Raw genomic sequence first — 25,503 nt, forward strand, 5'->3', positions numbered from 1 at the left:
GATGAGGCAAATGAAGCCTTCAAACAGCAGAGGGTGTTCAGGACTCTGCCCCTCCCCCTCTCCCCTTTATAACACCTCATGGAACAGAAATGAAGGGCCATCGTGACATTGATTTGTAGTTCTATTAACCTCATTTGGGCAAAGTCAACCATTGACTTTTCATTATTAGGTAAATAGTGGTGAGTATGACTTCTGGGTTAAGATATTGCTCACAGAAATATTGCAGCATTTTACATTTTCTGTCTTTTTCAGTGTACACAGATTTGGAAATATTAGGTTACTGGTACAGCTTACTAATGGTATTTTGTTTCCACAAAACAGGAAATGCATGGCTGTCTCTAAAGTGGAATTTAATCAGAAGTCTCTCATAATATGTACCAAAGTAAAGGGTTATGTATCAGTGTTACCAGCAGGAGTAAGAGGATTGCTGGGATTCTAACCCAGGACCCATTTCATGTGTTTTTCTTGAACTGACTTATAAGTGAACATACATAGTTGGCGAATACGACGAGGAGGAGAGATTATCTTCATTTGAGTTTCTGTGTCTCGATACCTGGGCGGAGGCTTCAGGTTCTGGAGGTTTGTTCCCGCCTAGAACTGTCTAGTCCTGAAGCCTCGGGCCTTATGGTAAGGCAGGTGCCATCATGGCTAGATGAGCCCTGTTAGCATTTATATGTCAATACGAGTGTTAAGTGAATTGGGGTTCCATCCTTGTGGCAAGAACATGGGGACAGGTACTGGTGGAGGATGTGGTGCTGAGAGAGAGTTGAGTGTGGTGTTTAGCATCATAGTCTCTGAAATCAGGTTCCTTACAGTCCAGTCCTAGGTGCATTACTAATTAGTGGTGCAATTTGGGTAGGTGACTTAACAATTTAGATGTTACGATACTCGTGACCTCTTTTAGTTTCTTTTTCTTCTTTGGAATTACTATATAGAATTCACCTTCCATCAGGACCATATTGCCTAAAGGGCACACAAGGCATATGTGTTTTAGAATAAAGGACTGTGTGTGCGCATGTTGCACGCATGAGTGTGTCCTTGAACTTTAATTGGAATAAAAAAAACTGAGACTATTTTTAGCAAGATCATGGAAGGCCTTTTCTGTTTGCATTTTTGTTTCAAAGAAAGCAAAGCAATCTACTGCAAAGACATTAATGTCAGTTTGAATTTGAGAATATAAGCATTGGAGAGCTATGTATTCCAAATTGGACTTCCCAGAGGAAATATGAACCTGCCATGTATTTATATGAGTCAAATGCGGTGAGTTGGATTTCAGATACCTAGAAATTTTCCCCCCGATTCAGTCAGACCTTCAAAATTATATGCCCAGACTGGATCGTATTAGTTCCCAGTAGAATTGCTTTGATTGAACTAACTTTTGGCAACATCCGATTAACCTATGTTGAAGGACATTGTGAGAAATGCCCTAGAAAGCAAGTTGCCATATTTAATCTGAGGAGTTAAGGCGTCGTCTGTGGGTGTCTGTGAGAACCAGTGGGATAGTTCTGTTAGGCTGGAGGCAGGTACTGTGCCGAGGAAAGGTTTTGTTTTTAACTCAGATACTGTGACTCAGGCTGCTTCTTTGCATTGGCCGATCTATTTAGGGTCAGGCGTGTGTCCCACCCTAAAAGAATGTATGTGTAGATCTTTCTAGCAGGCAATCTATAGCCTGTCCTTTACTCCTTAATTTAGCCTATGACCCTTTTGTCTTGTTTATTTCCCTTTTCATTATTATTATTATTTGGTTTTTATCTTTATTGTATGCAGACTCTTGTTGGGCACTAGAGTGGAAGTGACAAAGAATATGTGTTGTCACTTTAATTCCTGTGAACTGTTTACATCTTGGTTTTGATAACAGTTGATACTTCATGCCTGATTCAATGATTTCATTAGAAGTTGAGAAATAGTAATTTTCTAATTTTATCATTCCTTCCTTCTCTATTAGCTAGCTTTCTTCTGTGAAGTAGATCTTCACTTATCACCAGGGCCCACTTAGATCTTCTGAAAAGTCAGGATAAGTGCCCCCCCCCCTTTTATCATATTTTTAAGGTAAGGAATTGGTTTCATTGTTACTTAAAATGATGACAGATAAGTATTTTTTTTCCTGGCATTTTATTTCCTTTTTATTCTTCTTTGATTATTGTTAACAAATCATGGAATTTCCTGGATAAGTATGCTTTAGTCAACTACAATCAGTATTCTTTCTGATTTACAAACTCTCAAAATTTTGTTTAGTGGTTTTTTTCCCCCTACCTGTAGCCCTACACAACCATATAAATCTTTTTTTAAATGTTTATTTATTTTTTAGAGATAGAACGAGACAGAGTGGAAGAGGGTGAGGGGCAGAGAGAGAGGGAGGCACAGAGCCCTATGCAGGGCTCAAACCTACAATCTGTGAGATCATGACCCGAGCTGAAGTTGGACACCTAACCCACTGACCCACCCTGGCATACCCCCCCCCCCCCCCCCCCTTTTTATTTTACCTTATAAATCTTTTAAAACCTACTTGCTCTCTGCTGGAACAAGATGTCCTAGATGCATATTGAACGTTTTCTTTCTGAGAGTTGACATCAGCCGTCTCTTCACGGAGCTCTGGTTCCTGTTAGTGATGAATGGTGTTGATACCAACCTCTGAACCCTAGGGTGCTCACTGCTGCTGGGATGACTTCTCAGCCATTTCATAAGTGCAGTCTTTGTATTTTATTTCAAAATTATGTGTTTTCCCTCAAATGGAAATCTTGATTCCTAAGACCATTAACAAATTATTTATATGATTTATTGTATTTATTACTCATTTTATTTTTTTGAAAGTTTTCAGGACAGCATTACTCATATCAGAACTAATAAAAAAATTAGGAAGCTTAAAATAAATTTCTAGGTCTTTGTTCTCAGAATGTTAAGGAGGGTTTGTAATCAGAGTGCTGCATTATAAATTTACCTGAAATAATTGTTTACATGGTTATATTTTCATTTTGATGAGTACTTGAATTCATTTATTTCAGTTTATTTTCAACTTTAGGATTAAAAAACTTAAATTGTGTTATACATAAAGGTGTTACACATAAAGAATATTGTATATTTACATATATGTATACATATATGTACTTATGCATGTATGTGTATGTAATATTAAATTTGTGCAATTCTACAATCTAAATCCTTATAGAAAGGTATACAGAGATAAGTCTTAGTTTTATTCTTGTCCTTGTAGGTAGCTATTTTTGTTTTTGTTTATCCCTCCAAAAGTTTTTCTTTTAGAAAGTATGAATACATGAATATGCTTTTGGAAAGCAATGAATATATATTTTTATTCTCCACACTTGTTATACAAAAATAAGACAAGAAAATATATACATTTTCTACATCTTTTTATTCATTTATTAATACCTCCTAGTTCTCCTTAGAGATTTTCCTCATTAGTTTTTTTTTTCCCTAACAGCACAGTTATTGTGTGAATAGATAGACTATCAATTGACCCGAGCTTTCTCTACTGCTAGGCATTTTTTCTCTAGTGTTTTGAAGAAAATGTTTTGATGTCGTAAGGAATAACAATAATGTGTGTGTGTGCAAGTCATTTTGTACTTTTTCCTGTGAATTCATAGAATAGAATTCTAGAGGTGAAATTGCGGAGTCAAGGATAAATTAATCTATAATTTAGGAAGGTATTGCCAAATCTTTTCCATAGAGGTTGTACTGTTTTGCTTTTCCTGTAACCTCTCAACAGAGTGTATTGTCCTAGTAAAATTTTACCAGTCTGATAAATCAGAAATGGATCATGGTAATTTTGATTTGTATTTTTTTTTATGAGTGAAATTAAGAGAATATTATATTTAAGGGCCAGTTGGTTATATTTTCTTTTCTGCAAATTATTTGTTTCTATAATTTTTTTAATTTTACTATTGCCTTTTTGTTTATTCCCTTCCCTGAATTTCTAAGATTTTTCATATATTAACCAATTGTCAGTAAGTATATATTCCAAATTTTTTTCCACTTGATTTTTAAATTTTAATTTGTGTTTTTATTATGTGTTGTATGTATGTTTATACATGAATTATGTAGACGTTTGTATTTGGGTTTATGGGTTTATTGGGTTATGGGTGTACATGAGTGTGTGTGTGTATAATATAGTCAGAATAGTTTTTATTGTCAAATTTATTAATCTTTTATTTTGTGACTTCTGGATTTTGAATCATAATTAAACATTTTCCACTTTGAGACTATAAAGGAGTATACTTTTTCCCCACAGCATCTCTATAGGCTTATATTTTACATTGAAATCTTTGATCCACTTATAGTTTATCCTGTGTAAAATATGTAAAGTTATGGAGTCAACTTTGTCTTTTTCTTAAACAAATTTTTAAAAATGTTTTTGAGAGAGAGAGAAAGGCAGAGAGACAGAGCTTGAGTGGGGGAGGGGCAGAGAGAGAGAGAGGGAAACAGAGAATCCAAAGCAGGCTCTGTACTGAGACCAGAGAGCTTGATGGAGGGCTTGAACTCACAAGCTGCAAGATCATGACCTGTGGATACCCAACCGACTGAGCCACCCAGGTGCCCCGAGAATGTTTCACTTAAGGGCCAGTTAATTGTACTTCCTTTTCCATTAATTATTTGTTTCTATGTATTTTTTTTTAATTTTTCTATTGGATTTTTGGTTATTCTGCTTCCCTGAATTTCTATGAGTTTTCATATATTAGCCAATTGTCAGTACATACACATATAGTAAAACTTTGGTTTTCTTCTGGTAATCTGTTTTATGTTCATTTAATTCTCAAACCAGCTGGAAGACCTTGAAAGGTAAAAGAAAAAGTATTTCCTCCCCTCCTGCACTGTCCAACTGTCATACTATGTACATTCATAAATTGATCTTTACCCAGATGTTTTGATAGGCCATCAAAAACATCAAATGTATTTAGGTTTGTTTCTGAAATTTTAGACTTCTCTTTTGTTTGCCTATTCACTCATCTATGTCACTGTTTACATGATTCAATTCTGGGTTATTTAATGTCAAGGTTGTAACCTCTACACTCCTTCGGCTTTGCATTTATCTGCTATACTGTCTCAGCCTAGGCCAGGTCCCAGCGCGCTCCTCCCAGCGTTTGGCGGTACCTGTCTCCCAACTGCCGAGAATCCGAGAATCCGCGTGGGATCTTTTCCTGAGGGAGGGAGAGAAAGGGCAGGAAAGGGGGCGCAGAGAGTGAGGACAGCACACGGAATCCGACCAAGCCTCTTTTCTTTATTCTTCTTCCTCTCCTTCCTTCTCTTTCCAGAAAACACTCTATCTTATATATGGTTTGGGGCGGGGAGCTGCCCCAGGTCGGTTGCCAGGTAACAGAGTTAAATGAATATTAGAGAAAGGGGAAAAACCGAAAACGAAACTCCAAACTCCGGACACAGCGTCAAAGGGAAGCGCGCGCAGACTAGCGTCTGCAAACGCTGGGGAGGGGAAGCTTAACGCTGCGTTCCCGAATGCGGATTGATCTTTTGTGCACCTTGGCCATTCTACGTCTGGCCCAGCATGACCGTCGCCAAAATCTTGGACCAGGAAATGGCACTCTCCTAGCCTCCAGATGCAAATCTTGTTTTTTGGTTGCTCCCTGGAGAGCGATATATCCTTGCCTGAGGCGGCCAAAAGCTCTGCGGCTCCCACTATACCATTGCTCCTAACTTCATTTCTAATCTTCCTAATTCATTTTGTGTTAGTGTTTCTGTACTTGGCACAGAAAAAAGTTTTTTTTGTTAATCATCCTGAAAATCATTGAATTAAGCCCTAATATATATATATATATAATTATATACACACACACACACATATATACATATATATATATATGTATATATATATATATATAGCTAGCTAGCTAGATAGATAGCTAGATAGATATAGATAGATAGATAGATACAACCAGTGCGATTGGTTTAGTTTTGTGATACTGACTTATGCATTGCTTATGAATGTGTGTGTGTGTGTCCACATTTTTAAAGTATCTTCCCTATGTATTCTGTTTGCTTAGCAATGTATTTTTTATACTTCCAGTGTTTAGGGAGATAGATATTTGTGCATTGGTAGTTTTATGACAATAGAATCATGAAAGACTCAGTCTCTTTTCCTTTAGCTTAGACCACATCCGGTGGTCTCATGCAATGGACAACAATGAAATTAACTTCTTATTTCTTCTTCTAGTTTCCTCTCCTTCTCTTCTATCTACACTTTTGGTCACTTGTGTGACATTTCTTAGTGTTTAACTTTGTATCCTTAAATGAGACTTAGCAGCTTAAAATGCCATCCTTTCTACCTTAGCTGGTACCTAGGAGGTGGGCTATGAGTTGCACCATTGTTGAATTGTTGGTGCATGAATATTTCCATGCTATCCAGTCATTTTTACCCCCACGTTTATTAAAATCTTAGTTCTATAGTGACATATACTTATGAGTCTCCATCAGTCCTTGCTGAGGTTTCTCTCATCTCTTGGTTAGACAAAGCTTGTCCTCTGGTAGATTTCTCTGGAAGAACTCTCAGGAAAAACACTCCCTCAAAGCATGCTTACATCTGGTTCATTCATTCTTTCTTTGTATGTACTGCTGTGTTATTTCCTGGCATCAAATGTTGATGTTGAAGTCAGTTGCCAGCCTGATTTGTTTTCCCGTATAGCTGACTTGGTCTTTTTGGCTGGCTGCTCAAAAGATGCTTCATCCTTAAAGTCTCTTGGTTTTCCAAGCGTATGTCTTGGTGTTTCCAGGTATATGGTGTACCTTCCAACTCACAGTTTAGAGCAGGGGTCCACCAACTCTTTACATAAAGGTCCAGAGAGTAAATGGTTTCAGCTTTGTGGGCCAGGTGTTCTCTGTCACAGCTACCAACTCTGTTATCGTGCTGCGAAAGCAGCCAGAGATGGCACTTTCACAGATGCCTTTGCTGGATTTGGCCAGGGGGCTCTAGTTTGCCAAGTCCTGGTGAAGAGAGTAGTGCTTTATTTCAGAGACCTTTGCTTGCAGTAGATTTCAAAGGCTTGATATGTTCCTTTGTTTTGGTTTTCTTGTTTGGATGGAGAAATATATTTTGTTCCTTTGACTACTTTTTAAAATATCTGTCGGGGCACCCTGGTGGCTCAGGTGGTTAAGCGTCTGACTTCAGCTCAGGTCATGATCTCGTAGTCCGTGGGTTTGAGCCCCATGTCGGGCTCTGTGCTTACATCTCAGAGCCTAGAGCCTGTTTTGGATTCTGTGTCTCACTCTTCTCTTTGCCCCGCCCCTGCTCGTGCTCTGTCATTCTCTCTCTCAAAAATAAATAAACATTGAAAACACAGTTTTAAAATAGCTGTCACCTTTTGTCTTATCTTTCTTACATTTGATCTTGACTTCATTTTCAGAGGTATCTTAATTTTTTCCATTCTTCACTGTGCTTTCTAAGGATCTCTGTTTTCCTGTGCGTTCTTTGTACTTTAGTCTTCATTTCCTAATTACTTTTTTCTCTTTATCCTCCCTGAGCTCTGTCCATTTTCTTCTCCCTTCCTTCTATTGTGTAATCATGTCTTTGAATTCTTGAAATGTTCCACTGTAACTTTCTAGCTTTTGGGACTCTGTTTTTCTGGCGAATTTTCTTATGCTGAGAATTCTTTGCCTTTTTTCTTATAGCAGATACAGCAGTTTTACTTGCCTTTTTGTTCCTATTTGAATTATATGTATTTTCCTGGAATATCTCTAGTTGCAGGGGTCTGTGAGGGCAGAGGACTTAGGGCAGCCCTCCTGGTTTCTCAGCTTAGCATCTGCTCTGTGGCTGCTAGTGGAATGGGGCACTGTCTCTGCTCCATGGCACTGGCTCTTTGCATGTTTTTTACTTTCCATGCCTTTTCTTTCTGCCTTCCCTAGTACTTCCTGCTCTACCCATTTTCTTCTCAGACCCTACTAGAGCAGTTCCCACAAAGGGTGAGCTTCTCTCCTTCTGGTGGTGAATATTTTTCTGGTGTTTCCTTGGTCTGTTACTAATAAAGCCCCTTACCCACTGCCTTCCCGTTCTTCCTGGTTATATTTTCTCTCTTGCACATGGCTGTCACCTCTCGTGCCACTGGTTTTCCTGGTACAGGTTTACCCCTGCATACGTTATTTGAAATAGGCACCAACAAAAGGCTCTGTTTATTCTTCTAGTTGCTTTTCATGGTTTTTAGGATAAGTGAATAATCCCCATAATTCCCACCGGAACCTGGATAGAGCCCATTTATTCCTTTTAAAGTAGGTTCACGTGAGATTATTTTTAAAATACAGAACACTAAAGTAAATGAAACCAAGGCCTGACCAAAAAATTTGGCTCCCAACCCTTTCTGTAGATGATGATGGGAAAGTTTGGTGTGTTTTGGGCATGGAATCCTCACCAGTACTGGATAGTGTGGACATGAGACAAGGTTTGTTTAATAATCTCTTCCTTTCCTGAATTCTGGTTGTCAAGTTCACAAGAGAGGGCTTTAAATGAACTTGACCAAGATATTCTGAGAAACCATGAATTGTTTTTTTTGACATGGTGGTATTTATTTCAGTGTAATGGAAATGGCATAACGATCCAAAGAAAGAAGACTTCCAGTTACTTAGGAGAGCTATTTTGGGTCAGTTATGATTTACCAAGAATCACCACCAGTATCCATTTAAATAGTGAGCGAAGTGCAGTTGTGTATGCCTCATAAACTTTCTGAGTGGCTAGAGGAGCTCCATTTTTCCCCCTGTTCCTCATTATTCTATGAAATGTGTTTCCATGTCTCCCGAGTCTAGCAGCATCTTGCGTTTGCTGCTATAAATGTCTCCCATCAGAAAGCCAAATAAGGAAGTTACAATTATAGAAATGTTTTCCCTAAAGACATTAGCCACATGAGATGCTAAATGACTTATGCTATTTCAGTCTTTCTCATTTGTAGTTTTTCCCCCCCTCTGTGAGCTTGGAAGGCAGCTTGCAGAATATATGCTGACAAGTCTATTTTCTGTGTAATGTGGAAGAAACATTGAGAGAGTGGTTGTGACTGACCCAAACCTGTCTGAGAATACGCAGGAATTAAAAGGTGACATTGCTGTCAGCCTGCCGCCCAGCGACCCATTCCCGCTCCCACATTACTTGTCCCTTCAAACAAATTGCCGTATTTTTTGGTGTGGAACCCAATAAGCTATAACCTGCTCACTACACCCTACTATTTCTCTGCTTCCAAAGAGTGAGCCTGTTCAAGTGTCTTCAGAACTGAACTCCTGTCCATCAGAATATAGATGTGAAGTCCGTCTGTTTCCACATGTCCTGTGTTTCTTCCCATGGAAAGCTCAGCCCAGCCCCACATTGTTTGTGGAGCATGTGCTGGGTCCCAGGTTCTGTTAGGTGCTGGGCTTGCAAACTGAGTGTGAGGGCGTCCTCCTCAGACAGCTCAGCCCAGTGCGTACAGTGCCGTCCGCCGGGAGCAGCAGCAATGGAGCGCGTGTAACGGAGTGCGTGTAATGGAGCAGAGGAAGAGCCTGTGGGGTGGGGTGCGCGTGTGATGGCAGATATGGGCACAGCGATCCAAGATCCTCTTGGCTTTCCTGTCCTCTCTCTGCCTCATGCTGGGAAAGCTTCTGCAGTAGAACTTGACCAACTTTAAACCAATAAATCCAGTAGGTTGATACTTTAAACTGGAAAGACACCTGATGGGTCTTTGAGCACTGTGTGCAAATGTTTAACGGTAGAGTTGGGCTTATGTGTTCATTTCCATTGTGGGTCTAGACCCAGGTTGCACACACCAAACTCAGGTGTGTGTGGTGGAGGTGAGGGGGAACAGAGGTATTCATGTCTCTTCTAGCTTTGTATTTCCTTTGTGAGCTATGTTAACAAACATCTATAAAACTAAAAAAGGTTAAAACTTAAACACAAGCAAATTTTACCATAGATTAATACTAAAGCAGGCTGGATTGTATTTAGAATTTAAAAAAAAATCCATTTCCCTTACTTTACCATGGCCAGAGTTCCACAGTGTACCAATTAAACACTTGCTCTTCTGGAAAGTAGAATTATCATTCTTTTCTTTTTCCTCTTAATTGTTTCAATTTTCTTCTAGTATTTATGCTGTTCATCTCATTCTCATTAGAAACTGAGTTTCCAGTTCGCCTTCATGTCCTGTGGTGTTTTGTTCCTGGAGGTACTCAGTAAGTGTTGGTTGAACCAAATTATGCGAACTAGGTTCAGTTTCAGCAGCTATTTTTCTGTAATTACCTCACCCATCTGCTATCCATTTTACTGTTGCCGATGTAATGAGAGGTTTTATATCCTATTATTAATAATTTTGTTTAATTTACCTCTCGGTTTTGACATTTGCATTCTGCTTTATAACCTTATTTCCAACAACTAATAAGAGTCTTTATTTTGGAAAAAGTTTTATTGTCATTGACACACAGTGTTACGATAGTTTCAGGTGTATGGCATAGTGATTGGATGAGTCTGTATGTTATGCTGTGCTCCCCGCAAGTGCGGCCACCATCTGTCACCATAGCTGTTCCTAGTGACTACCTTCCCTGTGCTGTTTTATTCTTGTGACTTCCTCATTCCGTACCTGGAAGCCTGTATCTCTCACTGCCCTTTGCCCATTTTACCACGCCCCACCCCTCTATTTGAAATGGTTTCAGTGCTTACTGCCCCCTGTGCCCACTCCACCACTGGGTGCTTTGTTTAGATCATCTCTTACCTCATAGCAGTTGTTTTCAGAGCGAGTTTGCAGACCATCTTTTGTTGCTCATGATACTTTGGCAGGTCGAAAGTCATGTGGGTACAGAATTCTTTTGGTTTTGAGTTTTTCCCCTTCCAAAGCTGTGAATGTCGCTTATATTTTGGATTTCTTATTGCCAAGGGAAATTCTTATGTCATCCTAATATTTTTCCCATTTGTAACTATTCTTTTCTCTTGATACTTACAGGTTTTTTAATTTTACATTTTAGTTTTTATTTTATTATTTTATGAGAGAGTGCACACACTTGAGGGGATTGGGGGGATAGAGAGAGAGAGAGAGCGCTTAAGAGGTAGAGAGAGAGAGAGAGCACTTAAGAGGTAGAGAGAGAGAGAGAGAGAGAGAGAGAGAGAGAGAGAATGAATGAATGAATGAGAATCTTAAGCAGGTTCCAAGTTCATTGTGGAGCTAGATGCAGGGCTTGATCCCAAGACCCTGGGATCGTGACCTGAGCCAACATTAAAAGTTAGACACTTAACTGACTGAGCCCCCCAGGCTCCCTTACATTTTGATATTTAACATAATTCCCCCTCCTCCTCCTCCTCCTCCTCCCCTGCCTCTTCCTCCTCTTCTTTTTTTGTCTTCCTCCTCAGAGATTTTTTTCCCTCATCAGATGCTGGCCTCTTTTCAGCTTTTCTTTCCATTGACTCCCTGTAGCTCTCTCTCATCTCTTCTCTTCCTCAGGAGTACCTGTTTCCTTTCATCTAGATTTTCCATTTCCTTCCTCTGTGTTGCTTACCTGTCCCCACATTGTTTTCATCCCTTCGTTCTGGACACTTGGCCTTCTATGACTGCGTCCTTTTTCTGTCTCACTCATCTGGTTATTTGGAGTGCAAGTTTTATTCTTTCCTCTTTTAATACAGAAATTAATTCTGAGTTTGCACTCACCTCTCTGGTGTGTCAGTTCTATGTCTTTCAATTCTCTCTCCCCCCACCCCCTTATTTTTTAGGTCACATATTCTTGGATTAGCGTCTGTTTCTTATTATAAACAGAATAGAGCAAAATATTTTATTTCTGGTATCTCAGATATACAATATACCATCCTGGAGAGTCCCTCTTGTTGACTCTTGTGGGCTATTGTCACTTATTGTTTAAGTTACTAGTGGTTGTTGTCTGTTGTTTTGTGGTCAGTGAGGACCGTTGATGTCTGTTAACATTGTTGATTTTGTGTTTGCTTATGTTTGGGAACCTTGTGCTTGTTGTTTGTTTTTGGTCCCCAACACTGCTTTCCTTGCTGCTTGTTAGAATTCTTTGCCAGGCCACAAGCTGAAGGACTGGTCTAGGTGGGTTGCACTTTGCCAAATTCTTGGTATCTTTTGGTCATTTGTTTAGCTCAGCTTGCTTTTTTGACGAGGGATGGTCTGTTGCCATCATATTTTATGGGTTACTTGAAGATTTATTCATAATAAATAGAAATATTTATATTTCTTTTTATCTTGGCATAAATGCAGCATGAGAAACATCTTAATAGGATGCTCTGTGGGTACCTCCTGTCCTTCTCCCACCTCTTGTTCCCTCCACCGTGTGCTAGGACACAGCGTGCAGTGGCTTGTGCCTTCCATCCTGTCTGTGAGTGACAGTCAGTATAGAAAGAGCACTAGAAAGGGATGATGAAATAGTGTAGGCTACTTCAGAAAGGCGGTTCCTCCTGTCAAGAATTGGCACCGGGGGTCTGGGAAGGCACCTTTCTGGCTGACCTTGCTGTTTTTCCTCAAATACTCACCTGTCTTTGGTTTTATTGTAAAAAGTGTCTCTCAGGATGTGGCGCATTATCACCAGTATTACTAAATGCCGAAGTGTTTGTTTGGTTCCACTGATTTCTGTGTTTTTATCAGGGTTTCAGTGTGGACCTAATTGAGGGTAGATCAGCTACCACTGGTTTTGGGAGTTGCCATCATAGGCCAGAGCTTCTTATTAGAGCCTTTAACTTGCATTCAGTGTGGGGTGGATATTTCCAATGCACTTCTCCAGGGTAAGTTTCTAGCACAGCTTTTCTTTCGCTAATGAAATTGCAGGCCACCCTCTAGGGCCCTTCACCCCTCTTCTCATGATTAGTGAAGTTGGAGGCAGGTCTCTGATCTCAGTTCAAGAAGGTGATCAAAAACGTTGGAATATTTTTCATATCGGAATTCATCTCTGTGATTTGTTACTAAGCCACAACTCCCTCTGACTGTCTAATTTAAGGGTAGACTTTTTAGGTCGTAGTGAATCTTTTAGAACAGGAAGGAAGAATGAAGAGATGTTCTAAGTGGTCCACATCTAATGTAAATCAGATAAGGCCCTAAAGAGAGGTATTAAACTCTTTCCTCCTTTCCTGTTTCCAAGTGCAGTCCATGATTTGAAGGATTTAAAGTGCTCACTTAGTTTGCGGGGGAGCATTCATTCCGTGTTTGAGTGTCTGCCTGTGCTGGAGCTCTGGCACCACGTTAAAAAGACAGGTTCTTGTTCTTAAGAGGTGATAGGGGAATCGGGTTGGTGAGTATGGCTGGATTTAGCCCAGTTGTGGGGGTTTTTCTTTTGAGTCATAATATTTTCTCAAGTCCATCTCTAAGTTTTATATAGGAGCACTTACTGTTCAGTCTGTAAAGTCTTCAGAAATCCACTCTTTGCTACCTAGCTTGCCTACTGATGTTTTAAGGTGAAAGTGATACCTAGGATTTAAAGAGTATGGTCTCCAGAAATTAGATGAACATTTTCCTTGTTTAGCAGTTAGAATCCATGGACTTTTTAGGTGATTGAAGTCTGGTAGCTATTTTATATATACAGATATATGTACATATATGTATGTGTGTATGTGTATATATAAGGAATTGTTCTAATTTTGTAGATTTCCATTACTTAACATTTCTATATTTTAATTGGCCTAATAAAGCCTAAATTGATGACATTATCAAGGCATATGAGGATGCAGACGTAAACATTCCCGTAGGGAGGTGTTAATGGAATCAAGATGGTGCAGGAGAGCTTGCCACCCGGTTCACTTGCAGCCTCGAGTTATGCAGTGACATTTTAAAAATGTCTCCTGAAGCCAGACAGTCGGTTCATTAGATTAATTAAAGTACAAACTAACCCCGATCTGGTGTTTTGATAACGGCCACAGGGCTGTTGAAGTTGGAATCGGCCTGTGTTTGACAGCACTGTCGTGAAAACCACAATGGCATCCCCTCTATAGTTTCTCCTAAACTTCTCAATTTCCCTTTTTAACAAAGAAGTGGACTTTCAGCATCCCTGATTGTTTTCTCAATGTTTAGCTGATATACATGGGTAAATCTGTTTATCATTAAAGGTGACAGCTTCCTGTCTTTTGTCTCGTCTCCCTTGCTCATTGTGGGGCACTTATGACATCAAAACAGCGACATCAGGCTTCCATTCTCCCACAGGCTGTCCATTCTGGCAGAATTAGGCAGGAAGAAGAGGTCGTCCACACTGCCAGTGGTCACATGCAGGCTTTTTGTTTCTTAAATTTTAATCCTTATGCACTGAAACATCTGTAAAATACAGTAATAAAGGTGAATTATTAGAATAGCAAAATGGAAGACAAGATACACAAAAATACAAGTCCCAGTATATTTTTTAAAGATTTATTTAAATTCCAGTTAGTTAACATACATGTGGTATTACTTTCAGGTGTACAATAGAGTAGTTCAACACTTCCATACATCACCCAGTGCTCATCACAGCAGGTGCCTTCCTTAATCCCCGTCACGTATTTCACCTACCTCCCCTCTGGTAGCCATCAGTTTGTCCTCTATAGTTAAGAGTCTGGTTTGGGATTTCTCTCTCTCTCCCTCCCTCTTTTTTCCCCTTTGCCTATATGTTTTGGTTCTCAAATTCCACATATGAGTGAAATCATATGGTATTAGTTCTCTGCCTGACTTATTTTGTTTAGTATAATATTCTCTAGCTTCATCGATGTTGTTGCAAATGGCAAGATTTCATTCTTTTTTTATAGCTGAGTAATATTCCATCATATATCACATCTTCTTTATCCATTCCTCAGTTGATGGACACTTAGGCTATTTCCATAATTTGGCTATTGTAGATAATTCTGCTATAAACATCAGAGTACATGTATCAGTTTGAATTATTTATTTTTGTATCCTTTGGGTAAATACCTAGTAGGGCGGTTGCTGGATTGGAGGGCAGTTTTATTTCTAACTTTTTGAGGAACTTCCATACTGTTTCCGAGAGTGGCTGGTTCCCACCAACAGTACAAGATTTTCCATTCTCCACATTCTTAGCACCTGTCGTTTCTTGTGTTGTTGATTTTAGTCATTCTTAACAGGTGTAAGGGGATAGCTCATTCATTGTAGTTTTGATTTACATTTCCCTGATGATAAGTGCTTTTGAGCATTTTTTAAATATGTCTGTTGGCCATCAGAATGTCTCTTTGGAGAAATGTCTATTTATATCTTCTTGTTCTTTAATTGTATTATTCATTTTGGGGGGTGTTGGGTTTTATGTGTTCTTTTTGTATTTTGGATACTGTTTATCGGATATGTCATTTACAAATATCTTCTTTCATTCTGAATGTTGCCTTTTAGTTTTATTGTTTCCTTTGTTGTGCAGAAGCTTTTTATTTTGATGGAGACCCAATAGATGTTTTGTTTTGTTTTGGGTTTTTTTTGCTTTTGTTTTCCTTGCCTCAGGAGACATATCTAGAAAGAAGTTGCTATGGCAGATGTCAAAGAAGTTACTGTCTGTGTGCTCTTCTAGAATTTTTATGGTTTTAGGTCTCATATTTAGATCTTTAATCCATTTTGAATTTACTTTAGTGTATGATGTAAGAAAGTTGTCCAGGTTCATTCTTTTGCATATTTACAGATGATATGATACTATATATTGAAAACCCGAAGGACTCCACCCAAAACTGCTAGAACTGATGAATGAATTCAGTAAAGTCACAGGATAATAAATCAATGTACAGAATCTGTTGCATTTCTGTATACCAGTAATGAAGTAGCAAAAAGAGAAATGAAAGAATGAATTCCATTTACAATTGTACCAAAACCCATTAGATACCTAGGAATCAACCTAACCAATGAGGAGAAAGGCCTGTACTCAAAAACTATAAAATACTGATGAAAGAAATTGAAAATGACATAAAGAAATGAGAAGACATTCTATGCTCATGGATTAGAAGAGCAAATATTGTTAAAATGTCTACACTACCCAGAGGAATATGCACATTTAATGCAATCTCTATCAAAATACCAACAGCATTTTTCACAGAGCAAGAACAGACAATCCTAAAGTTTGTATGGAACCACAAAAAGACCCTGAATCACCAAAGTAATCTCATAAAAGAAAAGCAAAGCTGGAGGTTTCACAATTCTGGGCAACAGATTATATTACAAAGCTGTAGTAATTAAAACAGTATGGTACTGGCACACGAAAAGACACATAGATCAGTGGAACAGAATAGAAAACTCAAAAGTGAACCCACAATTATATAGTCAGTTAATCTTTGACAAAGTAGGAAAGACTATCCAATGGGGGGGAAGCTATCTCTTCAACAGATGGTGTTGGGAAAACTGGATAGCAACATGCAAATCCCAGTATTTTATTATTAGATTCAATGCTCATAAAATTACTTTGTCTGATTGCTCTTAAAGTTTCTGAATACTTGCATTTAATTTCTGTACTTATTGTGCAATGGTAGCAAGGAGACCCAAACTCTGACTCACTGTGTTACCACGTAAACACCCTGTGATTTTGTGAAAAAGGACCTGATACACGATTCCCCCGAAAGTGCTGACATGGGCAAAAATGTGACAGGACATTGAAGCCCTCATTTTCTGGAAAGGGCTGCCAAAACTGCTTCTTGGTTGTGACATTTGAGAAGACTTGAAATTCTAAGCCATTTGTGACTTTTGTTATTCAAATTGCCCACTTAAAAGTATATTTAAATTAGTTCTTGTCAAGTTCTTGGTTGGAATGACTTCACATTGAGAGTGAGGAGGGCAATACACACACATATATAAATATACATATGCAGTAAGAATAAAGAATAAATATATGTGTGTATTATTTATTCATCCTTATGCCCAACCTCCCAAATCTCTAATGAATGCACATTGTAATTACACTTTGTATGGTTGGCTCCTGAGAACAGGCAGTTTTTGGCCACAGTTTAGTATAGAATCTAGTTCATTTAGAGCCCAAGTCCCCAGGAAGATTTTTGAATTGCTTCTGATGTGTAATGAGAAGCAATTATGAATGTCTATCCACCCCTCATCCAGCACTAAGAGGTTCACTGTGCATGTGGTGTTGCTCATCTCAGCGCTGTTGGCAATCACTGGTGATGAAAGATTCTGAGAGCCACTTCAATGCCCGTGAATAGAAGACAGGTTAAAGGAGTTAGAGTGTATTCACACAGTGGGATTGTTCATAACTCTGTAAAACCTGAAGAAGCTCTTCATATACTGATACGGAATGAGCTCCAAAAATACTAAGTGGGGGGAGAGAGAGAGAGAAGAGGGAGGGAGGAAGGGATGGGGGAGAGAGAAACAAGGCGCAGAGTGGTGTGCACTGTGCACTGTTACAGTGAGGAGAGGCAAACCCCCAATACTGTGCCCACTTGTGCCTGTGTCTCTGCACTATTTCAGGAGACCCTCTGGGGAAGGGTCCTGGTTGTCTTCAGTGTAGGAGCGCGATGGAGTATACTCCTTTTATACGGTTTGAATTTTATTCTGTGTGAATGTATCAGTGATTTTAAAAAAAAGTAGTTGAGGTGACACAATCTGATGATAATTTTAAAAACAGACCAGAGGCCATCAGCCTTAAAATTGTGTGGGCTTGTGTCTCAGGCTGGTCAAGGTTGTGGCCAAGATGATTGCTCCATCGCAGGGGAGAGAAATAGTTTTCTAAAAGCTGTTTAGATCAAAGTATAATACCTTTTTCCATTCTCTGTGCCAGGCGAACATCTTTCATTAATTCAGTGTTGAAGTAAGGGATGGGGTGGGAAGTAATTGGTTGTTGTAACGATGAAGATATAAATGCATAACGTTTGCTGAACTCTTGCTTGGTCCCAGGCACTGTTGTAATGGACACTGAAATGCTTTGTGCATACCATCTTGTTTAAACTCAGTTTAAATAAGATCTAAATTCAGTTGACCTAAGTACCCTGGTTTCTGTTTTCAAAAACAGAGATAGCAAGGTTAAGAACTCAGCTAAGGACAAAGCTATGTATGTGTAGGAGCCCAGGATTGAGTCCAGGAAGTGGGATAGCAGAGCCTTGCCTCTCCTGGCCAGGCCAAGGTGGAGTGCCTGTCAACAGAGACTGTAAAAAGCCCCAACACCCAGCAATTCTCAAGTTCAACTAAGTTCTGGGGAGATTCCCACGTACTGTGCAGAACAGAACACAGCACAGCACTTATTGAGTCCAAGGTCTGTAGTAAATGATGCAAGAAGACTCAGTGCCATATTGTCCTTGCTCAAAATAAACAACAACAACAAAAAAAACCCAGAAGAAAATAGCTAGTTTCTTAAAGGAGAATGTTTAGACTGGCTGGCTAACAGTTAGTCCTACTGATGTTATTATTTGCCATGTCTTATAAGCACCCATCGTATTCATCAAACAACAATGAAATGACTACTGTGTGGGCCAGAAACCACAGGTAAGCAAAGGTGTATGCAGAATCTCAGTCTCAGTTACACACCATGGGAATGAGTATCCGTGGGTAAATCTTTGTCGTCTTCCCGGGGCGTGGTAGAAGTATGTTCGTTATGAAGCACAGCACTGCGGCTTCTAGTGGGAGGAACTCAAAGCTAGTGGAGCCATCCTTTGTTTTGATTGGTGAATGTGTAATGGATTGTTGTTATTGCTTCTGTTTTGCATAATCTTCCATTTATTCATAATTTTATGCATAAAACGGATGAAGAGAGTATAATACCTTTTTCCATTCTCTGTGCCAGGCTAACATCTTTCATTAATTCAGTGTTGAAGTAAGGGGTGGGGTGGGAAGATCAAACCCTCTAATCCACTGATAACAGCGCCCCCTTAACACATGCCCCGGCGTTTTGCTACCTTAAAGAAGGAAGGATGGAGGGACTAAGGAGAGAAGAAGGAGGGAAGGAAGCAAAGGAAGGAGGAAGGAGGGTTGAGAGTATTTTTAGGATAGGCCTGATGAGAGTTTTAATCTATTCCTGCAACTGAGTATTTCTTCAGATATTTTGCTTAATTACCACTGAATAGATATATGTGTATAGTTTTCTTTATTGGTAGAAAATAAACTTAATAGAAAAAAATGGAGTTAATTTTCCTAATGGAGAAAAAAACAGTTTTAGCTAGTATTAGTTCTGTGAAACTTAAGATTTTAAGTGCCTCAGAAGAAAAAAAATAAGTTTTTAAAGTTGTAAATACCTTCATGAAGTAAACTTTCTTCTTTTTTTGTGGGAGGCAGAGTGGGTAACCCCAGATTCCTGCTCTCTGCTGTGCATACATTATATGACCCCTTCCCTCACATGCAGGTAAGACCTGTGAATATGATAGGATGTCACCCCCATGATTATGTTACATATATAAGGCACTCTCACAGCAGACTAGAGAGAGTCCCCTGCTGGCTTTGAAGAAATGAGCTGTCCTATCGTGAAGGCCCATGGCTAGGACCTGAGGAGCTAACTCGTAGGTGCCTACAGCCAGCAAAAACCAGTGGGGACTTCAGTCCTACAACTGTAAGGAACTTGAATGGAACTGAATGAAAGAGAGCCCTGAGTCTCAGATGAGACCACAGTCCTGACTGACATCCAGACTGCAACCCTGCGAGACCGCAAACAGGGAACAGTTAACCTGTGTCCCAACTCCTGGCCCCATAGAAGCTGAAAGGTAATCAATTTGTATTATTTTAAACCACTAAGCTTGTGATAAGTTGTTATACAGGAACAGAAAACTAATAGTTTTATTTATTTTTTAATTAAAACATTTTTTTAAAGTTTTATTTATTGGGGCACCTGGGTAGCTTACTTGGTTAAGCGTCCCGCTTCAGCACAGGTCATATCTCAAGGTTCATGAGTTCAAGCCTGTGTTGGGCTGTCCAGGCAGAATCTGCTTCAGATCTTCTGTCCCCTTCTCTCTCTCTGCCCCTCCCCCACTTGCCCCCCCTTAAAACCAAACATTAAAAAAAAGTTTTAATTAAAAAAAGTCTTATTTATTTATTTTGAGGGAGAGAATGAACACAGCAGGGGAGGAGCAGAGAGAAGGAGAGAGAGGATCCCAAGCAGGCTCTGTGCTATTAGCATGTAGCCTGATGCGGGGCTCGAACTCAGAAACTGTGAGATCATAACCTGAGCCAAAATCCAGAGTCAAGACACTTAAGCAACTGAGCCACACAGGCACCCCAGAAAACTAATCGTTTTTAAATTTATGTATACTTTGGTTTTTTACCTTTGGCAAAATTGCCCACGGTGATAGGTCAGTGGTAGGAATTCCCTTCCTGATTGTTCAGAGTCTACATTATCCCTCCCTATTGTGAGTGAGGCATTTGCTCTAAGTTTCTGCTTTCTGGGTTATAGGAGTTTACCCCTTAGAGCAAAGAAATACAAATTACCCATTTGGCATGGACTTTTTTCAGAAAATAGATAACACACTTTCCTATCGCCTTAAATATGGCATAGCAGTAGAACGGTGCCTTAAAACTTTTCATTGCAGGATTTGTTCCTGGGGTTGTTCGGAAGAATGAAAGAAGTCCTGGAAAGGGAGGTGATGCCTTGGCAAGGGCAGAAAATGGCCCGGCCTCTGGCGTGGCACCTTGGAAGAATGCTCTCTCCTGGCTTGGCAAGGTGGGGTCATTAAAACCAGAGCCAGCTGAGAGGCGACATGTGAGACGTCACTGTGGTGTAACGGAAGCCTCAGTGTCCCTTAATGACCCAGACGTCATCGTTATGAAACTGGAGTCGATGTTATGCCCCATACAGGGATATTTTGAGGCCACACTAGAACTGTGCTCTTTGGTGCTACGTCACAAAAGTCACCATTATTCCGATTTCTATCTGCATAGACTGGTGTGCCTGTGTTTGACCCTTAGCTACGTGGAATAGTGCATCTTTTCTTCTCATCTGTCAGGCTTCTTTCCTCCACATTAGGTTTCTGGTATTCATCCATGATATTTTCTATGGCTGCTGTTTGTGCATTCTCGTTACGAAGTATTATTCCATTGTCTGAATAAAGGGCAGTTTACTCATTGTGCTCTTAATGGGCATTTAGGTACTTTGCTGGGGTTTTGTGGGAGTACTTTGAATGGTGCAGTCATGAACGTTTTCGAGCATGTCTGTTAGGGAACACCTATATGCGTTTCTGTGGTGCAGAGGTCAGCAGGATGCTTTGGAAGAGGACTAGGTAGTAAAAAGCCCCCTCCTCCCTCCTTGCAGATTGTAGTGCCCGTGTCGCACCTGCCTACACCTCCTGTGTGGTGCAGAAGCAGCCATAGACATTATGTAAATGAATGATCACGGGCATGTGTATTTTAATTAAACTGTGCTTACAGACAGTGAAATTTAAATTTCATACCATTTTCATGTCATGAAATACAATTTTAAAAAAATTTTTTGTTTTATTTATATTTCAGAGAGAGAGAGACAGCATGAGCAGGGGAGGGTCAGAGAGAGAGGGAGATACGGAATCTGAAGACAGGCTCCAGGCTCATGAGCTAGTTGTCAGCACAGAGCCTGACGTAGGGCTTGAACCCACGGACCATGACATCATGACCTGAGCTGAAGTCGGAGACTCATCCGACTGAGCCACCCAGGCGCCCCATGAAATACAATTCTTTTGTTTTTGGTTTTTCAACCATCTAAAAGTGTAAAAATCATCCTCAGCTCACAACTGCGTAAAGAACCAGCAGCTGGCTTGATCTGGCCTTCGGGGGAGTTGGCTGATCCCTGCCACAGGGCATGTACCTAAGGGGGAATGCTGGGTCTTGTGGCATGCATATTACTCAACTGCAGAAGGTCCGTCCTGGTTTCCAGAGTAGTTCTCTCCATGTCCGTACACCATGTGAATAGTGTTTGTTATGAGTGAAGCACGTGGATTTTACAGTTTGGGTTTTGCGATGGCTCAGGAAAGCGGTTTCCTTCCTTTGAATCCTGATGGCTTGTGATTGTGAGAAGTCAGATGTGGAGATAACAGCTGGCACTGCACTTATTAAGAGAAGTGATTGGAGTATGTACTTGGACAGTGTTGCTCATGTACCTTTTATTTTGTTTATTGCCTTACTATTAACAGACCATATAGGAAACACAATGTAATTTTTATTTTGAATTTCATGTTTCCTTGAACAGCTCTGTAACCTTAGCCACACGTGCTTTATTTGTAAAAAGCTTTCAAATGTTAATTTCTCTTTTTAAAATGGATTACATTTCGTATTTTAATAAACTTTTGGAGCCATGTGCAGTCAGCATTCAATATTATATTTGTGTTTTGAAAGCCCTCCACTTGCATAAGTTGAGTGAATGTGCCCTGTTGATTTACTGGGCAGTTTATCTTGCTAAAGGTATATTAATAATGTTTCAAAGTGTAATATATCACTTACAGGAATACTTGCGTAAAATACTGTTGGCCATGAGAGTATTTTTAACAACCAAGACATATATTTATACTCCTGCTAAATTGATTGGGGGAGAAGGAGCTGGTCTTTTGGGATTGGCGCTTATATCAGGTGTTGTGATGTAAATGACTTGAACCCTCTATGGGACAGGATTTGAGCAGCAGACCTTTTGAGGATAGTTCATCTAGTTATTCATGGAGTACCAGGGTCACATCCCTCTGTGCTGAGTGTCCTTGCTGTTCCCTATGTTTCCTGGACAGGCGGGGTGGAAACTCACCTCTACACTGAGTGCGCGGTCTGAACAGTGTGATTCATCAGACTGATTCGGTTTTAGTGTTTGCGGTGGATGCAGGTTAATAGAAGGAAGAGGGTTATAGTCTCCCTGCTCTGTTAAAAGCAGGTTTTATTACTAACTAGGAGACGGAATGAGCCCATTCATTTGGGATTGGGTCTTCACGGACTCACCAGCATGTCTGGAGTGCGCACTTTCCAGAAGGAAATCTTGAGAAGCCAGAAGTGTGCCCCTGTCTTTAACTTTTCCTCAGTCTCTTCTTTTCTCTGTCTCCTCCTTTCTTAGTTTTCTAAGTCCCTTCGGGTCATGATCAGCTCATGTGGCTAAGAAATGAAATCTCTGCACCGAGTCCAGGACTTAAGTTCCTCCCTTCTTTCAGCTATTAGAGAAGACCCCTGGGACTGTTTCCCCCCTGTATGCTCTCCCATTTTTGTGTGAAAGAGTGATGAGAAAGCAGCTGACCAAAAAAAGGTGAACTGGAGGATCTTTGCTTTTGTATTTGTTTATTTCCTGCTTAATTCAGATCTGGGAATCCAGATACATCCTATGAATTCCCACATAAGGTTTTAAATTTTATTATCATAATTGTGTTCCTGATGCCTATGGAAGATGGTAGATTTTTACTGCAAGCCTTAATAGGTTTTTCAGGGGTGATTTCTGCTGATAAAGGTTGGCTGAACATTCCTTTGGCTTCCAGACATCTGCAGATTTTCCTTATCTCTGCGCCCTCTGCCTTACTGAGCTACAGCTGGCACACAACACTGGCTTAGTCTTGGTGTACAGCATGATGTCCTGATACGTGTGTTTCTTGCAAAATGATCACCACAGTAAGTTTCGTGAACATCCATCACCTTGCAGAGTTACACATACATTTCTTTTTTCTTGCGATGAGAACTTTTTAAAGACTTACTCTCTCAACAACTTTTAGTTATACCATATAGTATGTTAGCTTTAGTCACCAGGCTGTACATTACACCCTCATAACTTAATTTGTCTTCTAACTGGAAGTTTGTACCTTTCAACAAGCCTCACTCATTCTGCCTCCCTCCCTCCAGGCCTCCACCTCTGGCAACCCCCAGTCTGTTCTCTGTGTCCTTGAGTTTTGCTTTTTAGGTTCCACATAGAGGTGAGATCATACAGAATTTGTCTTCAACTGTCTGACTTATTTCACTTAGCATAATGCCCTCAAGGTCCATCCATGCTTTGCAAATAGCAAATGTGACAAAGGTGAGGTGGTTTTGATTGGCGTTTTCCTGATGATGAATGATGTTGAGCATCTTTTCACGTGTCGACCACCTGAATGTCTTCTTTGGAGAAATGTTTACTTCATTCCTGTGTCCATTTTTTATTCATATTTTTGTTGTTGCTGTTGTTACTGGATTGTTCTCAGGCTCTTTATATATTTTGGGTATTAACCCCTTACAAGGTTTGCAATAGTTCCATTCTATAGATTCCGGTTTCATTTTGTTGATTGTTTCTTTTATTGTGCCAGTAGCCTTTTGAGATTCATGTAGTCCCCCTTTTTTGTTTGTTTTGCTTTTGTTGCCTTAGCTTTTGGTGTCAAATCCAAAAAAAAAAAAAATCATTGCCAAGACTTGAGGAGCTTTCCTCTAGGAGTTTTATAGTTTCAGGTCTTATATACAAATCTTTAATCCGTTTTAGGGTTGATTTTTGTGTATGGTGTTAAATAGTGGTCCAGTTTTATTCTTCTGCATGGGGGTGTCCAACTTTCTCAGCACCATTTATTAAAGAGACTATACTTTTCCCCACTGTATTTTCTTGTCCGGATGGGTTTATTTCTGGCCTCTCTGTTCTGTTCTATTGATTCATGTGTCTGCTTTTATGCAAATCACTGTACTGTTTTGTTTACTGTGGCTTTGTAATATGATTTGATGTTAAGAAGTACGATGCCTCTAGCTTTGTTATTTCCCAAGCTTGGGCTTTTCAGGGTCTTTTGTGGTTCTGTGTAAATTTTAGGATTGTTTGTCCTATTTCTATGAAAAATGCATTGGATTTTGATAGGAATTGAATTCAATTTTTAGGTCACTTTGGGTGTAATGGACATTTTAACAATGTTAATTCTCCCAGTCAATGAGCATGGAATGTTTTTCCATTTGTTTGGGTCATCCTCAGTTTCTTTCATCAGTGTCTTATAGTTTTCAGCATGCAAGTCTTTCACCTCCTTGGTTAAATTTAGTCCTAGATATTTTATTCTTTTTGATACAATTGTAAGTAAAATTGTTTTCTTTTCTTTACAGTTTTTTTAATGTTTATTTATTTTTGAGAGAGACAGAGTGCAAACAGGGAGGGACAGAGAGAGAAATAAGAGACCCAGAATTCAAGACAGACTCCAGGCTCTGAGCTGTCAGCACAGATCCCGTTGTGGGGCTTGAACCCATAAATCATGAGATCATGACCTGAGCTGAAGTTGGAGGCTTAACCAACTGAGCCACCCACGTGCTTCTAGAATTGTTTTCTTTATTTCTCTTTCTGGTAGTTATTAGTGTAATAGACATGCAGCTAAATTTTGTGTATTAATTTTGTATCTGGCAGTTTTACTGAATTTGTTTATTCTAACAGTGTGTTCTAGTTTATATAGAGTTTGTATGGTTGTCTCTATATAATATTGTGTCGTTTGCAAGTAGAGACAGTTTTACTTTTTCCTTTCCGATCTGGATACGTTTATTTCTTTTCTTATCTAATTTCTCTGGTTATAGCCTCTAATACTATGTTGAATAAAAGTGGCAGGAGTGGATGTCCTTCTCTTATTCCTGATCTTAGAGGGAAAACTTTCAATTTTTTACCATTGAGTATGATGTTAGCTGTGGGCAGGTTTTCCTTACTGAAGACTTTTGGAGGAATGGTCTCTTGGCTTTCATTTTCAGAGGATATTTTCATTTTTGGAGGATGAAATTTTGTTTCATACAATAAAAATACAAAAAGATA

General features: G+C 39.6%; 1 protein-coding gene across 1 annotated transcript in view; it reads left to right on the top strand.

The window, feature by feature from the left end:
• KIF16B (kinesin family member 16B) overlaps positions 1-25,503 on the top strand; it is a 195,065-nt gene that overhangs the window by 99,061 nt on the left and 70,501 nt on the right. The window lies entirely within an intron of this gene.

This window comes from Suricata suricatta, chromosome 12, assembly GCF_006229205.1.
Source record: "Suricata suricatta isolate VVHF042 chromosome 12, meerkat_22Aug2017_6uvM2_HiC, whole genome shotgun sequence".
Lineage (NCBI taxonomy): Eukaryota > Metazoa > Chordata > Mammalia > Carnivora > Herpestidae > Suricata > Suricata suricatta.